Here is a 12,093-nt window from a genome sequence, read left to right on the forward strand (position 1 = left end):
CTTGCCTTTCCTAAGGCATTCCTCATCCATGCCCAAGGCACCAGTTCATCCATCTGAACGGCTGTGTTAAACATACGTACTCACGTCCTAGTTTCTCAAATTCCGGTTTGATCAGTTTTTCTAGCCACATTCCAGACATCAGAGTCTGTATAAGAACAACAGGAGGAAAGAAACAATAGATATTCCTGTCTTACAAGGCCAGGCTTCTCTCCCATCACAAGGATCCCTCAATTATTCAGAGATGAGCTCGATGACAGCCATGAAACTGAGTAAATCCAAGGAGGCAGTTTAAGGGTAGCAATCCAGTACAAAGTCTTAACAGATTTCCCTATATATGTGCATATATATATATAGATAGATACAGATATATGTATCTGTGTGAAATTTTCATTTAGTATTGTCTCGGTTTTGAAAGACAGGTGTCTGCTAAGGAAGGCAGAGGCCCCCCTTGAAGTGGCAGATATAACCCCTTTTCCCTCCAAGTTATTATATTTTGAAATCAAGAGCCTTTAGGCGAAGATGTGGGAAATAGGAATAACAGTTCTTTACTCTATATATATATGTATATAACCAGTCAAACAAAACAACAACAACTATGGCAGTAACAGCAATCACAAACCCAGTGCCAGCCTTCTCGGCTGTCAGGCCCTTTCCCCTCGGGTGCAGTTCCGCTCGCAGCCGGCAGGGGCGCTGGCGGCTCCCGGTGAGCAGGGCAGGTGCGATGGTTCCCCCGCGGCTGCAGGGGGCGCTCCGGAGCGAGCTCGGGAAACCCGCGGCTCTGGTGCCCTGGGATCCCGGGAAGGGATGGAACAAAGGCTTCACAAACCGCTGGGCAGCTGATCCCGGGCTCTCAGGAACAGCAGGCTGAAACGGCAGGGACGAACGGCAAATCCCGGGTGGCAGACGAGATGTATCCAGATGGGAAAAAAACCACGGAGGCCCAGGCAGGCAGGGTGAGCAGGGCTACAGCGTAGCGAAAACTCGAAGCAGCAGCGGAGCAGGGCAGCCACAGCTCGGTCTCCAGCAGGGCAGGGAAAGCGGCTTTTGGGGTCCCGGCGTTGCTTCCAGCAGGAAGAAAGAACGGCCAAAAAGAAAGAAGCAGCAGCTCCTTTCTCTGCAGCTTCTCTCTCCGGACGCTCAGAGCGAACTGTCCCCACACCCAGGTGTAGACAAAAGAGTAGCCAGGCCCGCCCCACTCCCCTTTTTGTCTTTCTTAAGTACAGCTATTTGTCCCCTAGCAACATGCATATGGGAGAAAATTCCTTTAACAGGAAAACCTAAGACTAAACTAAAACCCCAACATTATCCACCCCGAATTTTTTCCCATACTAACATGTTACATGAAACTTAACTTTTTTTTTTTAACCATATAAATCTATGCATTACCCAAATTATATACAAATATACATGCTGATACTGATACAAATACAGAGCCATGGGTAGTTCACCCTAAAACAAGGTCCTCTTGAGGTAAGCATCGGGTCTCTCCATCCTTTTGCATCACCCACCAGGTGCAGCCTGGTCCCTGAGCAAAAACAACCCCACGGATGGGTTTGTCTTTGCTCAAGGCAGACTTTACCCAAACAGTTTTTCCAAGCATACCTCTCATGTGCACCACTGGAACCTTATCCCCGTCTGTTGTTTGTAGGGGTTCGGATTGGGCAGGGCCTGCTCGGCTGGTGGAACCTCGAGTGTTAACTAACCAGGTGGCTCTTGCTAAATGCATCTCCCAGTTTTTGAAAGTCCCCCCACCCAGTGCCTTCAAGGTGGTTTTAAGCAGTCCATTACACCGCTCAACCTTCCCAGCTGCTGGTGCATGGTAAGGGATGTGGTACACCCACTCAATGCCATGTTCTCTAGCCCAGGTGTTTATAAGGCTGTTCTTGAAATGAGTCCCATTGTCAGACTCGATTCTCTCAGGGGTGCCATGCCTCCAAAGGACTTGCTTTTCCAGGCCCAGGATGGTGTTCCGGGCAGTAGCATGAGGCACAGGGTAGGTCTCCAGCCACCCAGTGGTGGCTTCTACCATTGTGAGCACATAGCGCTTGCCTTGGCGGGTTTGAGGCAGCGTGATGTAATCAATCTGCCAGGCCTCCCCATACTTGTATTTGGACCATCGCCCGCCATACCACAGAGGCTTCACCCGCTTGGCCTGCTTGATCGCAGCGCATGTCTCACAGTCATGGATAACCTGGGAGATACTGTCCATGGTTAGATCCACCCCTCGGTCTCGTGCCCACTTATAGGTGGCATCTCTGCCCTGATGGCCTGAGGCATCATGGGCCCATCGAGCTAGGAACAGTTCTCCTTTATGTTGCCAATCCAAGTCTATCTGGGACACCTCTATTTTCGCAGCCTGATCTACCTGTTTGTTGTTATGATGTTCTTCATTAGCCCGGCTCTTGGGGATGTGAGCATCTACATGACGGACTTTCACGGATAGCTTCTCTACCCGAGTGGCAATGTCTTTCCACTCTTCAGCAGCCCAGATTGGTTTTCCTCTGTGCTGCCAGTTTGCCTTATTCCACCTTTCCAGCCAACCCCACAGAGCATTGGCTACCATCCATGAATCAGTGTAGAGGTAGAGCTTTGGCCACTTCTCTCTTTCAGCTATGTCCAGAGCTAATTGGACAGCTTTGAGCTCAGCAAATTGGCTCGATCCACCTTCTCCTTCAGTGGCCTGTGCAACTTGTCGTGTGGGGCTCCATACAGCGGCTTTCCATTTCCGGCTAGCGCCTACAATTCGGCAGGAACCATCAGTGAAGAGGGCGTATTGTCTTTCACTCTCTGGTAGCTCGTTATATGGTGGGGCTTCTTCGGCACGTGTCACCTGCTCCTCTTCTTCTTCAGAAGATAACCCAAAAGTCTCACCTTCCGGCCAGTTCGTAATTATTTCCAAGATCCCAGGGCGACTTGGGTTTCCAATTCGGGCGCGCTGCGTGATGAGGGCAATCCATTTGCTCCAAGTAGCGTCGGTGGCGTGATGCGTGGAGGGAACCTTTCCTTTGAACATCCACCCCAGCACCGGTAGTCGGGGTGCCAGGAGGAGTTGTGCCTCTGTGCCGATTACTTCTGAGGCAGCCTGGACTCCTTCATAAGCTGCCAGGATTTCCTTCTCTGTGGGAGTGTAGTTGGCTTCAGACCCTCTATAGCTTCGGCTCCAGAATCCCAGTGGTCGGCCCCGAGTCTCACCAGGCATCTTCTGCCAGAGGCTCCAGGACAGACCATTGTTCCCGGCTGCAGAGTAGAGCACGTTCTTCACCTCTGGTCCTGTCCTGACTGGGCCAAGGGCTACGGCATGAGCAATTTCCTGTTTGATCTGAGTGAAGGCTTGCTGCTGTTCAGGGCCCCAGTGGAAATCATTCTTCTTGCGGGTAACCAGGTAGAGATGACTCACGATCTGGCTGTACTCGGGAATGTGCATCCTCCAGAAACCTATAGCACCTAGGAAAGCTTGTGTTTCCTTCTTGTTGGTCGGCGGAGACATTGCTGTGATCTTATTGATGACCTCAGTGGGAATCTGACGTCGTCCATCTTGCCACTTTACTCCCAGGAACTGGATCTCTCGGGCAGGTCCCTTGACCTTGCTCTTCTTGATGGCAAAACCAGCTTGCAGGAGAATTTGAATTATTCTCTCTCCTTTCTCAAACACTTCGGTTGCGGTGTTCCCCCACACAATGATGTCATCAATGTACTGCAGATGTTCTGGAGCCTCACTCTTTTCTAGTGCAGTCTGGATCAGTCCATGACAGATGGTGGGACTGTGCTTCCACCCCTGGGGCAGTCGGTTCCAGGTGTACTGCACGCCCCTCCAGGTGAAGGCAAACTGAGGCCTGCACTCTGCTGCCAGAGGAATGGAGAAGAAGGCATTGGCAATGTCAATAGTGGCGTACCACTTCGCTGCTTTGGACTCCAGCTCGTACTGGAGCTCCAACATGTCTGGCACGGCAGCGCTCAGCGGTGGAGTCACTTCATTCAGGGCACGATAGTCCACAGTCAATCTCCATTCCCCGTCAGACTTGCGCACAGGCCAGATGGGGCTGTTGAAGGGTGAGTGGGTCTTGCTGACCACCCCTTGACTCTCCAGCTCGCGGATCATCTTGTGGATGGGGATCACAGCATCTCGATTTGTCCGATACTGCCGGCGGTGCACTGTCGAGGTGGCAATTGGCACTCGTTGCTCTTCCACTTTCAGGAGCCCAACTGCAGAAGGATTCTCAGATAGTCCAGGCAGGGTGTTCAATTGCCTAATGCCCTCTGCCTCCACAGCAGCAATCCCAAATGCCCACCTGAGTCCTTTTGGGTCTTTGTAGTAGCCATTCCGGAGGAAGTCTATGCCCAGAATACACGGGGCCTCTGGGCCGGTCACAATCGGATGCTTTTGCCACTCCTTCCCAGTCAGGCTCACCTCAGCTTCCAAAAGGGTCAACTGCTGTGATCCCCCGGTCACCCCAGCGATGGATACAGGTTCTGCCCCCACATGTCCCGATGGCATTAAAGTACACTGTGCCCCAGTATCAACCAACGCATCATATTTTTGTGGCTCTGATGTGCCAGGCCATCGGATCCACACCGTCCAGAAAACTCGGTTCTCCCGTGCCTCTTCCTGGCTAGAGGCAGGGCCCCTCTAGCCCTGGTTATCATTCTTTCCCTGGGCGTACATGCTCGAGGTACCTTCAAGGGGATCCGACATATCGTCCTCCCTTCTGTAATGCCTGGCAGCTCGGTCACGGGAGGCTGAGGCTACCTTCACCTTAGCGGAACCCCCTCGGTTAGTGCCTCCCTCCTTGAGTTCACGCACCCGCGCTGCCAGGGCAGAGGTGGGTTTCCCATCCCACCTTCTCATGTCTTCCCCATGCTCACACAGGAAAAACCACAGCTCAGCTCGTGGGGTGTACCCTCTCTCTCTAGCAGGGGGACGACGGGCTCTGACTTGGGGGCCTGTGACTCGCACTGGTGCCACACTGACCCTCCTCATCTCCTCCCTCATCTCCTCCCTCATCTCCTCCCTCATTTCCTTCCTCATCTCCTTCATCTCCTCTTTGAGGTCCTGGACCACAGCAGAGACATGAGCTTTCAGCGGGCCATTGATCATGCTGTCATAATGCCTGAGCCTGTTGGCAACAGAGCCCACTGTTTCTCGGGTATTATCAGCATCAATCGTTGCAATGAAGGTGGTGTATTGCGATGGCCCTAGCCTTGCCAGGTTCCACATCATCTGTCCTGTGCACCTGACCTTATCGGGGTCATTATCATGCTGTCCATCCTTCCCAAAGAGTACCTCTAATATTGCCACCTCTCTTAGCTGTTGGATCCCTTGCTCGAGTGTCTTCCACTGCATTCTATGATGATACTCCTGCATTCTTTCTTTGTGAATGAACCTTTCTCTCACACTCATTAAGAGCCGCTCCCAAAGAGAGAGAGGCCCTGGCTCCCTCACAAATATCTGGTCCACACCTGGGTCCTGGGTCAACGATCCCAGATACCTTGCCTCACCACTATCGAGTTGCACACTTGTGCCCATAAGGTCCCAAACCCGAAGCAGCCAGGTGGTATAAGGCTCACGCCCCCTTCGCACAATGTCGTTTCGCATAGCACGGAGACTGTCGTGCGACAGGGACTCAGTGATGACTTCTGGCTCTGGCTCTCCTGCTGGTTGTGAGGGCCCTGGTTGCCCATCATCATTAACTGGTCGTACTGATTTGGTCTTATACTTCCTCCTTTGCACAGGGGCGACTGCTGCTGGCTGTGGTTGTCCTTGTGGTTCAGCTGAAGCCTGGACGGTTGTAACATCCGTGGGTTCCACTGTTGCACCATCGGACTCACCCTCTTTGGGGCAGGGAGAGGGTTTTTCACTAGCTGAGGAGGTGTATTCCCTTAGCAATTGGCATATCTCCTGGCGCACCTGGCCCATCTCCTGGCACATCTCCTTGCGCACCTGGCCCATCTCCTGGCATATCTCCTGGCGCACCTGACCCATCTCTTGGCACATCTCCTGCATCCCTTTTGCCAGTACCCCCACCCAGTTTGGGTAGTCCATTTCTGAGGTGGACTGTTGGGCAGTATCAGTCTGTGGGGCGGGATCTCTAGTGTCTGGGGCTGCGGCAGGCTCTGGCTCTGGGGTAGGATCTCTAGTGTCTGGGGCCATGTCAGGTTCTGGGGTAGGATCTCTAGTGTCTGGGGCCGTGTCAGGCTCTGGGGCAGGATCAGGCTCTGGGGTAGGAACTCTACTCTCTGGGGCCATGTCAGGTTCTGGGGCAGGATCTCTAGTCTCTGGGGCTGGTGTCCGAGTAGATATCCAAGCCAATCTCAACTTATCCTTGAATGCTAAATAGAGTAGGCCTATCAGCAGCAGATGGTTAGTATTCAGAGGGAATTTAAACCCTTCGAAAATTGATGGGGTGGGCCCAAAGAACTGGTTGAGGGGTTGGGAGAAAACTTCCCCTGGTGTCATTTCCTCACAGAAGGTACCATTGTTAACATAACCCCAAAAACATGTGCTCAGTGTGTGATAGCTGTTTATCCATGAGCCCACATTCCGGAGGAAGTTAAAAACCCATGAATTCCTCACCTTCTCGACCCATAACGCAAGCTGGATAACAGCAATGGTAGCCTTAGTCAGAGGACCCATATTCAAATAAGGAGCTGCAAAGGGGAAGAATATAGCCACGGCTACATGCCACCCAAACCAGGGTAAACTAGACCACATAGTGCTGCCTAACAAGGTTCCAATATCCAGCACACAAAATAAAGTTATCGAGGAACTGTTATTCCTTTTTCACCTCTATCTCTTAATGCCCTCAGGCCCCACGTTGGGCGCCAAAATCTGTCTCGGTTTTGAAAGACAGGTGTCTGCTAAGGAAGGCAGAGGCCCCCCTTGAAGTGGCAGATATAACCCCTTTTCCCTCCAAGTTATTATATTTTGAAATCAAGAGCCTTTAGGCGAAGATGTGGGAAATAGGAATAACAGTTCTTTACTCTATATATATATGTATATAACCAGTCAAACAAAACAACAACAACTATGGCAGTAACAGCAATCACAAACCCAGTGCCAGCCTTCTCGGCTGTCAGGCTATTTCCCCTCGGGTGCAGTTCCGCTCGCAGCCGGCAGGGGCGCTGGCGGCTCCCGGTGAGCAGGGCAGGTGCGATGGTTCCCCCGCGGCTGCAGGGGGCGCTCCGGAGCGAGCTCGGGAAAACCGCGGCTCTGGTGCCCTGGGATCCCGGGAAGGGATGGAACAAAGGCTTCACAAACCGCTGGGCAGCTGATCCCGGGCTCTCAGGAACAGCAGGCTGAAACGGCAGGGACGAATGGCAAATCCCGGGTGGCAGACGAGATGTATCCAGATGGGAAAAAAACCACGGAGGCCCAGGCAGGCAGGGTGAGCAGGGCTACAGCGTAGCGAAAACTCGAAGCAGCAGCGGAGCAGGGCAGCCACAGCTCGGTCTCCAGCAGGGCAGGGAAAGCGGCTTTTGGGGTCCCGGCGTTGCTTCCAGCAGGAAGAAAGAACGGCCAAAAAGAAAGAAGCAGCAGCTCCTTTCTCTGCAGCTTCTCTCTCCGGACGCTCAGAGCGAACTGTCCCCACACCCAGGTGTAGACAAAAGAGTAGCCAGGCCCGCCCCACTCCCCTTTTTGTCTTTCTTAAGTACAGCTATTTGTCCCCTAGCAACATGCATATGGGAGAAAATTCCTTTAACAGGAAAACCTAAGACTAAACTAAAACCCCAACAAGTATTTATTTTGTTAACATAAAGCCATTCTTAGAAGAAATGTTTGAATTCCATGTTGCAGGACTCAAAGCTCTGCATTTTGGAGTCACTCTGGTTTTATTGCTTAGCTTATAGCTTTTAAAAAATACACAGACATGTAATTTTCTTACAGTAGGAAAACTCCACAATTACTGAAGGCACTTAACTTCAGTTCCATTCAAGAAATCATCTTTGGCCAGGAATCAATATGGAAATTTTCAGTCCAGAAGGAAAAGTATCAAGAAGATACCACAATCAGAAAACCACGTGTGATTATAAAATATATTTTACAAACCTAATGATAGCATGTACTTCTAAGTGACAGCTGTAACAATGATTTGCTTCAAGATCACATCACAATTTTCCATAACCTTTCCATTCGCAGTGTTTGGACACTGGCAGGAAAGACTGTAATTAAAGGGTAGAGAAAGAGAGGGTGTCATCTATTTATGTCTTCACCTTTTACAATCCAATTTATCCAACAGATTTTAAAGCCAATGGATGAAAAATCTTTTACAATTCACACAGAGAACAGATGGCACAGCAGCATTGAAAATGACAGTGTATACAAGCCAAGTGAGCTGATGTTCTGCTCTAGTTAAGAAGCTGTCAACACTTGTATTACAAACCTCGGATTTCAAGGGTTTGTAAGTTGTCTCTTTTAGATAACATCTGGAAAGATTGGCTTACAAGCTGCATGCCTAGGTACCACGTTAAAAAAACCCCCAACAAAACAGCATGTTTATTACTTTCATATCCTTTACACTCATATAATAATATTGTAAATGTTACCTGTGACTTCAGTTGCTGAGGGATTGTTTGCCAGAGGGATTTGAATGGGCTGGTGAGTGCGTGAGTGACTGCAGAGTGTGGCTGTCTCTACTCTCCTCCTTTCCGCAGGAGGCTTTAAGCATGACTGCTGAGACCTGCCCAAGCACCCAAACACTCCATGCCTGGGATGTTTATGTCTTTTGGGGCATTTCCAGACCCTTTGTGAAGTTATTCCCAGGAACAAAAGTGATCAAGATGCCAAACACAAAAGATAAGCCATTTTAAGCACTACACCTGAAGTAACATAATACTTGTGTTAAATACCACATTTGGGCTTAGAAAGATTGCAAGCTGTGCTGAAATAAATAGTTTTCTACACTGAGAGTCCCCAACAGTGGTTTTCATAGGGACAGAAGTAGCTATGCATTGCATGAAAATCCTGCTTATACAAGGTGTCAGTTTTGGCTACAAAGACAAAACAGAAGATTGTAACATTTTGCCTTGAGAAAAGGTAATGGCAGCTCAGGAAGGATTTCAGGATTTGGCTCACCAACAAAACAATTTTAAATTATATGTTGCTAAGCACTAAACTGCTTACAGGATTAGTATCAACATATTGTGCCCACTAGCTGTAGGTTTGAATCTGTACCACGGTCTCTGTGGCTGGCAATAACATTGCATTGAACATAAAGCCAAACTTTGGTCTTACTTGACAAATGGGTCTACAGTGTTTAATTTTGAAGTAAAAGTGAGAAATCAGTAAAAATTGTTGTAATAGATTAATTGAAGCTGTTCTATGAAGGGGTCTTTTGGACTGTGAGAGAATATATAGAAAAAGCAAAGAGTTAAATATATGTATTAGAAGTAGTAATGTGATTTTCAACTTGGATAACTGTGACCTCATTCTTTCAGGAGGAAACATCAGGAAATGAACAAACTAACCAACCAGTCAAATTGGAAATTACGTTTTTAGTGCCATTTAGAGGAAAAGAAATGCAGTGCAATCAATCAGAGTTTCACCCACTGAGACATCCGTATGTCAAAGAGATTCTTTAAATGGAATTACGAGTCATTCCCCTAAAGTCCTAAATTAGGATTTTCACGGGTGTTCATATCCAAATACTCCTAGAATTCTATGACTACCACATGCCCCAGGCACATTTGAAATTCCTCTTTTGGATGGAATACCTACTACAAAAACTCTTCAGTTTCAGGACATTATCAACAAAAACTTGAGGCATTTAAGAAAAACGAAATGTAGATAAAAGGGTAGAAAGAAGGAGTGAGAGAGTAATGTAAAAAATAGTGAACATTAATAGCTTCAATTAACACAGAGAGTAAGTAGTGAGGGAATATATTTGCTGGTATATCCAATTATATTCCACTATGTGGCCAGTATCCAAGTAAGAATGGGATAAATAACTACAAAATTCTGATTTGTATGATGTGACTTTAAGCAAATAACTAGATTCTGAAACAGAAAAGTTAAGAGTAACAATTTCAAATATGTAAAAGTGATAACAAATACCTAGGGAGAAGGGAATACAACCGCTAGGACTTCAAATGAAGGTCTCATCTTCTTTTGGCAGCACCTCAACTTTTGTTCCTCACAGAGCTAGATAGGACCTGAAAAGTGAAAGTTGTGTCTTGCAATGGATGCAGCAGCAATGTCCTCATTTCCCTTTGATTTTCTGCAACAGCAACACTTGCTACTCCCTGTCTCAGAGAGCTGCATGTACCTGTCTTCCTGTTCCCAGTAAAAACCTAAGGTCAGCTCTTACTAAACTGGATCAGATGGTACATTCTCAACACATGATTGGATCTGTTTTACCACACCAGTGCTGTACTCACTGTGCCCAGGCTGTGCCCCTCCCCTGGCTCTGATCCACAACCTCAAGCACACCTGGGGCTGTGTGTCCTCCAACTGTGTCCTTTGCTCCATGAGTTGGAGTCCATGATGTACTGGCTCCCATTCCCTGTTGGCTACTTGAGTAGTAACTCAAACTTGTATTTTGAAATTAATGCATTTCAGTTTCTAAGAAAAAACTAATTAAAATACATAGTGTTAATCCTTTTCATCACTTTTGAAGAAACCTGAGATTCAAATATCTCAGTACAATGTTAAGATAAACCCTATGTTTCCCAAGCTTTCTCTAGAGATTGTAGGGACTAAACTACATGGTTTCCATGTATCAGAAAATAACTTTTGAAATATTCTTTGGAATTTGAAATCTTAATAATTGAGATATTTCACTGAATCACAAATTAAAGATGGTTATCTTCTAAAGCAAAATATTATGAAGAAGTTTATTTCCTCCAAGCAGAAAATAAGTTCTACAGTTTAGATTGAGCCTTCCATGTAATAAGATTTTCAGGAAAATTAAAACTAGAAACTGTAATTACTGACTCTGACGTAGTCCACAAATGTTCTCAAAGGCCAAGGTTGAAATACTCTGGAAAAACTGGAATATGATGAACTTTATTGATAAAATATTACAGAAGACATGAAATGCTGTTTGTTTTCTAGAGATTTTCAAAAATTATATCCTTCTCCAAACATTGAGTGTTGCAGTGGGGATCCTGCAACACGCATATATCAAACCAGGAGTCCCGTGGAAAGGAAATATATACGGACAGACAGATTCTTGATAGCTGTTTCAGAGATGTTTATTTCTCCAGCCGCATGGCCGGAGCTCTGCTCAGGAACTGTCCCAGTCACGGGACCAAGGGTCCTTCTGCCCGCGCAGGGAACACAAACCAACCAATGGGAACGAGGCTGAGCAGGGGCAGGGAACCCCGTGTCTGTGCCCTCAGGGCCCCTCTCCCAGGGCTACACGGCGGGGGAGGGACCCCAACACCTCACCCGTTTTATTTTAATAAAAGGAGAATGAAAACAACTGGATAAACATAACAAGAACAGTTTCAAAACAAAACAAGCCACCCTCCTGAGTCTTTAAATGTCCAAACAGATTCTCTGGAACATCTTAGGGCTGACAGAAGGGAGACAGAATTCTCTGAGCATGCTTTGTGGGGAAACTGAGGCAGGAGAGGGTTTAACTTCTTCCCTCCCCCTTTTCATCCCCCACTCGGCATTGGAAAGGGATTTTTGGGGAAACAATTGGCAAAAGCATGGTTTTGTGAGGGAAACCATGGATGAAAAAACGGATTGGGAATACACTGGGGGTAACAGGACATAGGGTAAAAGGGAAAGGTGGGATTAGGAAAGGGAAACTGTAGGGGGGGCTTACAATGGAGATACTGTCTAACATGACTACGATTTTTTGCATATATACTGCCTTTTACAGGAACACCATCAGGCCCAGTGACCTGCGATGCTTGTAACCCTTTTCTCCCTAGTACAATATTAAATTCCACCACCTCTCCATCTCCCAAGCTTGGGATGCATTTTTCAGGGTTATTCTTTTTAATAGCAGTTCTATGCACGAATATGTCTTGCTGGTTGTCACACCTTGTTATAAAACCATAATTTTGCTTAACATTATACCATTTTACTATCCCTAAGGTCTTAGTTGCTATGATCTTTTCCTTTTTCCGAGTGGCTGCTGTTTTCTG

The 12,093-nt window shown here is 47.6% G+C and overlaps 1 long non-coding RNA gene across 2 annotated transcripts in view; it reads right to left on the bottom strand.

Annotated features, from left to right (window-relative positions):
- The window catches only part of LOC125321646, a 29,644-nt gene extending 20,928 nt beyond the window's left edge, over positions 1–8,716 (bottom strand). For both annotated transcript variants that reach the window (XR_007201625.1, XR_007201624.1), the window contains exons 1-2: positions 8,542–8,716; positions 85–145 (exon numbers count right to left, since the gene is read on the bottom strand). This is a non-coding gene — a long non-coding RNA (uncharacterized LOC125321646). The remainder of the gene's footprint in view (positions 1–84; positions 146–8,541) is intronic.
- Positions 8,717–12,093: the final 3,377 nt, after the last annotated feature.

Source organism: Corvus hawaiiensis, chromosome 2 (assembly GCF_020740725.1).
Source record: "Corvus hawaiiensis isolate bCorHaw1 chromosome 2, bCorHaw1.pri.cur, whole genome shotgun sequence".
In the NCBI taxonomy this organism is placed as follows: Eukaryota; Metazoa; Chordata; class Aves; order Passeriformes; family Corvidae; genus Corvus; species Corvus hawaiiensis.